The following is a 6,000-nucleotide window of genomic DNA, read 5'->3' on the forward strand; positions in this document are numbered from 1 at the left end:
GTATATACATATATGTATATTTATACATACATATACTATCAGCTTTGGAGCCTGGTCTCGACATTGTGCAATACTAATTAATACCTTTGGGCGTTCGCTGTGTGTGTGTGTGTGTGTGTGTCCATGTTTGCAGATAAATTGCGAAGCTCAGTGGCTTGGATAAGCATGCCGGCTTTAATTTGGTAAATTAATTCTGAAATATTTAGGTCGACCAACCTCGAACCCCCCTCGCTGTTCTCTAGTCCTTCAATTCACCCAATCCTCAATTCTCAATCCCTCCTCACAAGGTCGTCATATCATGGGAGCAAAGAGATAAAAGACTGACTATATATACATATACCTCAATATGTACATACATACATACATACATATATATAAAAAAGTATATTGAACCAAAGGGAATGCCGAAAATTTTCAGGATACATTGGCAGCTGTTGTTAGGATGCTGCCTTTGATTTGCCTTGGAAAATCATCAACTCAGTTGGAAACATTTCGCTTCGCGCTCTAAAATGAAAACCGAAAATGAAACTGAAGCCTAAAGTCTGTCAAAACAAAAGCGCTGACTGCAAAGATACGGGACAAGGGTTTACACACACACACACACACACACACACACACACACACAGGCAAATTGTTGTCATACCAAAAAAAAAAAAAAAAATGGAAGAAGACACACAAAAAAAAAGGCCAACAAATATAAACTTTGGGTATATTTTGCGGCTTAAGTGTTGCCAGCTAACAACAGCAACATCATCAACAACAACAACAACAACAACAACACTAACACCACCACCAACAACAATATCAACAATTGGTTGCTCACTTCTGGCTTGAAGTTCCTTCAGCTGGATTGCCATTAAAACACTAAACAACCACAAAATTCAGGTCATAAATTTCAATATAGTAATAATCCTTAAAGATCAACAATTTACATTGGCATTTAGATTGCCAAACAACAACAAAAAAAAAAAAAAAAAGAAAAATTAAACAAGAAGAGTCAAAATAATAAACTACAAGCAAATGTAATTTTTATTTGAAGTCTTACAAGATTTTCTTTGATTTTCCTTCTCTTATTAATGAGATTGAGATGCTAAGCAATCTGAAGAGAAAAGAATCTATGACCAAAAAAAAAAAAAAAAAAAACAACCAACCCCCACAAAAGAATATTAAATTTATATGCAAAATAAAAGCATAGAAAAATGTTAACAAAACAGCGGCATTAAATTTGCTTTTCACAATGGACCTTGACTAATTTATTAGTCTTAACAAATTATAATCAAAATTCCAGAGATTTTTACTGCCCAATGCCATTCTCCTTGGAGACTTTAACAAAATTAGTTTTTATTCTAGATTTAATGAGAGTTTCGTGTGAACAATTCCATTGATGTTATCAATTTCGTAACCAAAGTCTAAGTGCATGAAATCTAATGCCAAAAATATAAAAGGGGATTATAAATTTACACTTTGTATATTTATATTCATTTTACATTAAAAATAAATACAATAGCAATAACAGAGTTATATCTCTCAACAAATTTTAAGAGGTTTTTGTAAAAATATTAATATTCTTTAGGTTTAGTTCTGATTAATATAAAAAATGGTTTCCAAAGTTTTAAAAAAAGTATATTGTTAAATAAAGAAATCGTTAAAAAGTAGATTAAAAAATTGTTAAAAAGATTTTAAAATGAATTTAAAGTATTCTTTGCTTAGAATGCATTAAAAATTTCAGAAATATTTTGAATCTGGCAAAACTGCTCATTTGAAGTTTCTCAATAGATTATAATTCATGCAAGTAAGAAAAGATGTTGTTTAAAAAGACCACAGCTAATTGCCATATAATAAAATTTTAGATTTAAAGTTACCACAAATAACAGAATACCGATGGATTTAAATATTAAGATTAAGATATAACTTTATTAAAAACCTAAAGGTTTATGTAAAAGTTTGTTTAAATGGAAACTCAAATGATAAAAACCTTTTCATAGGGTTTATATTATAACAATTTTCTTACATTTAATGTTGCATATTTTTAGGCTTCCAAGGCAGATCTTAAAATAAGTTTGCTGCTCGAAAGTTTACTCATAAAATAACTTTAATAACATTTTGTTATCTAGTGTAATTTTTGAGTTTTTATATTTCTGCTTTCGTTTCCCAAAAAAAAAGGGAAAACTTCTCGCCTCACCATTTTTTTTGGTATATTCAAAACAAAAACAAAAATAAAAGGGTTGCCCAGTTAGATTGACTGAGCAAAAGGGTCGTAAGGTCAGGCCCTGCAAGCGTTACTCCTTCCATTCGTTTTTTCTCTATCTCAAAAAAAAAAAGGAGTAAAATGACGACCAGCACAACCAGCAGCAGTAGGACAGTATATACTGGGCAGTGCCTGGGGTTGCTAGTGGTGGTCATATCATCGCCATTGAGCAAAGTGTTAATCCGCTTTTTGTTTTTGTTTGCCGCAACTTGTTACAGGAGTTAACCAAACAGACAACCAGAGATCGGTTTGGGTTCAGGTGTGCCCTTGCTTTGGGTGTGGTATCTTCTGTGTTTGTGTGTGGGTGTGTGCGTGGGTCAGTGTGTCAGTGTGTTGTTTGTCTGCTGTTAGAGGTGTTGGCAGACCCATTTCGATGTTGCACTCCTCACTCTGATTTATAAGCGACCTGCCTTTATTGTTTTCTTTTATTTTTATTTTTTATGAATGATTTTTTGTTATTCCTTTTTGTAGATATTGTCCGGGTTACGTAATTGTAATTTGAATGTGTTTAATGTAATTTTAGTTGTCTGCTGGATGGGGTAAAACGTGTCTGACCCTCTGATACCCAACTAATTGCCGGCTCGTCTGTATCCCAAAGTGAAAGCAAACGTTTAGCTCTTAATTTATTTCATGGAGAGAGAGCAAACAAATTGTTACACAAATATTTGCAATTAGCAATCGTTTTGCTTTTGCTTTTAGCCCCATCAAGAGGGGTTTTAAGGGCCTTCTAAGTGGCGGCCATGGAGGTTCTGCAGAAAGGCTTATTGGCTCAGCAACAAGTTGACTTGGCTTTATTAAATTTATTATATATAACACACATTTAACTTGATTGAACACCATTTTTGGCAAACTAACACATTTAATTATTCACACAAAAATTTCACTTGATGCATTTCGATATTTGTATTTGCATTGGATAAACTATGAATACACACGACTTCTAACGAACGCACTTAGAACTGGATTGACTTCCTGTTTTGCGTATTGTGGTAGTAATATTTCAAGGATTTGTGAAAAACTTCTTTCTATTTTCTTTTCGTTAAGGATTACCTTCCGGCAAACGTGTTGCCAATCAACTGACAGGCTAGCAAATCATGTCCTTCCTTTCAGCTCAAAACTGTAAAAGAGAGAGCCCGTAAGCTTTGACTAAGAGCAACAAGCGAATCTAATGAAAAGCTTAACTAACCAACGGAAAGAGCGAGAAAGAGAGACAGAGAGAGAGAGAGGAGTATACAATCTGTCCATGAAATCAAATGGCCTTGATAAAGTTAATCACTTTTGTGTAGATAAACTGCCGCCTGTGGTAGTAAATAAATATGATAAAAAAAAAAAAATTTAAAAGCTTTAGCTAAAAATTTGTTTGATAATTACAACAAAGTGTATAATCATTAACTAAATTTATATATATCTTTAATATATATTGGTTCTATATCTTATCACTCCAAAGCAGGCATTGATTGACGACCTAGTTGCTTGAGTCTTATCTTATCTTCTTTGAAACAGCTGATTGCAAGGACTCTCTCTTTAGTTGGTTAAAAAGCTTTTCACCACACAGCTTTCTCATGGCTTCTCTTCCTTTGGTTAACAACATTTTCCGCTAGATGGCGCTCTAATAATTATTTGGCGGTTAGTAAACGTAATTCAACTGTATTTTTATGCTTGTCCCTACATCAGAAAGATATATTGACAAATGCTTTAAGCAATACCAGACGACGACGTCGACGCCGAAACAGAGTCCTGTGGAGTCCTGCGTAATTTAAATTGCCACTGCAGACATGACAAAGAGCGAAGCATGAGAAACCAAAAGCAAAAACAAAAAAACAAGAAAAAAACAACCAGCCATAAAAAGGAGTCACAGTCCTCACATTCTGCAGGTGTTTAGTTATTTATGCCTTGTCACACGTAGTCTGCACTCCGTTTGTTCTTTTTCGCTCAAGAAACAAATGTTTCATGTTGAGTGCGTGTGAGTGTATGTATGTGTGTATGTATGTCAGACGTATGTATTAAGTATACGTAAATGCAGCCACCCTTCCGACCCCAAAAAACCTTTCAAATCTGTACGCCCATTCCTCTGTCACTTTACTGGCCATTTTTCACGATTAAACGGCTTTCATTGTGAGCAAAATAAATGCCAAGGTTCTTTCGGTTTTCTTACGAGAAAAATGCTTAAAATAAAACCGTTTATGCATTACATTTATTGGCCCGGTTGCTGCGGATCTGTGATGAAAATTTAAGCATATGCGCAGTGCAAAGTGAATATATAAATTCATTTCAAACACACATAATTAAAAATTTTGACATGAACCAGGGGATGGGTCCAAAAGGGAAACTTGTTTCACTTTGTTTCTAATTAATGCAGTTTTCATGGATAGTGCCAGAAAATAGTGAGCAACAATTTGATTAAAGTGGCGCGTGCAGAGGGAGGTTGAAAATATATCCAACTTAAATTTAAGATAAACACAAAATATAAAAATATGATAAAGTAAGATTAAATCTATTGAGTATTTAAACAACGTTTTGTTTTAATTTAAAAATTTTTTTATATTAAAATTTGCTAGGAAGAAACAATTTTTCTGTTTTCTTTTTTGGTAACCGTCTATGGGACAATTATTTAAAGGAATTTCGAAGCAGAGTTAACTTATGTTTGATTTCAATATTTCTTTATTAAATTTAAAATGCAGAAGTCTTTAAGTTTTCGGTCTTTTTAGTTGGAGTGAACTCATAAAGTAATAAGTCTTATATACGCCCCTTGGTATAACAGATTGAACAGATTTTCTTTACTTTAATACTTAGTAGCTAATTTATGTTGTCGTTTGGTCAACATTAAATCGATTAACTGGCTATTATACCAATCAATAAGAGTGGTTGGCTTAATTAAACAAGTACAAGGACAAAATGATTTTTTAAAATAGCATCAAAGCTTTATAACAATGCCTAACATCAAAATTAAACTATAGCAATAACTTTTGATTCACAATGAGATCCGATTGTTAGTTATTGATTGTTTGTATGGGTTTTTGTTATCTCTAACTGATTGAGGGAAATTTGGTTTACCCATTTTCAGTAGATGTGGTGCAAATGGATTTGTCTTGACCAAAACATTGGGACTGAAGACTTAACATTCGAGCCACCTAATCTACGTTTTTGTTCGTGGTCGAGAGGAACTCATTGACTCCAGGTATCCCATAAAAAGTCCCTTCTTCTCCCCATTGAGACTTTGTTGAATTAAGAATATATATATATTGTAGATCATACATAAAGTTAATGTCTTTTATGACTTCCTTTAAATGACATAATGCGAAACAAGAGAGAATGCCGCTGGTCTTAAACAAAATTAAAGTAAAAGTTGATGGGGAACTTGCGTTGAAAATACTGAGATGGTTAGTAAACTTACCTCCTTTCAAACATAAAAAATTGTTTGCCATGGGAGAGTGTTAATTTTTTCTATTTTGTTTTGGTTGTTTTAAATTGATAAATTGTTACCATATGTTTCCTCTTTCATCTGGGAATTTCACGCTAAATTAAACAATAGTTCAGTTCTCCTAAGCACATCAGCAGCTAATATTGTGGCGGTTTTTCTTCTTATACATACGTATATTTTATTTATACATATATTATACAATATCCTATTCACATCATAGCCAAGTCAAGAGCTGCTTCAAGACACACGCTGTGTGTGTGTGTGAGTGTGTGTCTGTCTGGGTGTGTGTTTTCTCTAGACTATCATGACATTTGAATAATGTGAGCACATT

Source organism: Drosophila tropicalis, unplaced genomic scaffold, assembly GCF_018151085.1.
Source record: "Drosophila tropicalis isolate 14030-0801.00 unplaced genomic scaffold, ASM1815108v1 contig_845, whole genome shotgun sequence".
Taxonomy (NCBI): Eukaryota; Metazoa; Arthropoda; class Insecta; order Diptera; family Drosophilidae; genus Drosophila; species Drosophila tropicalis.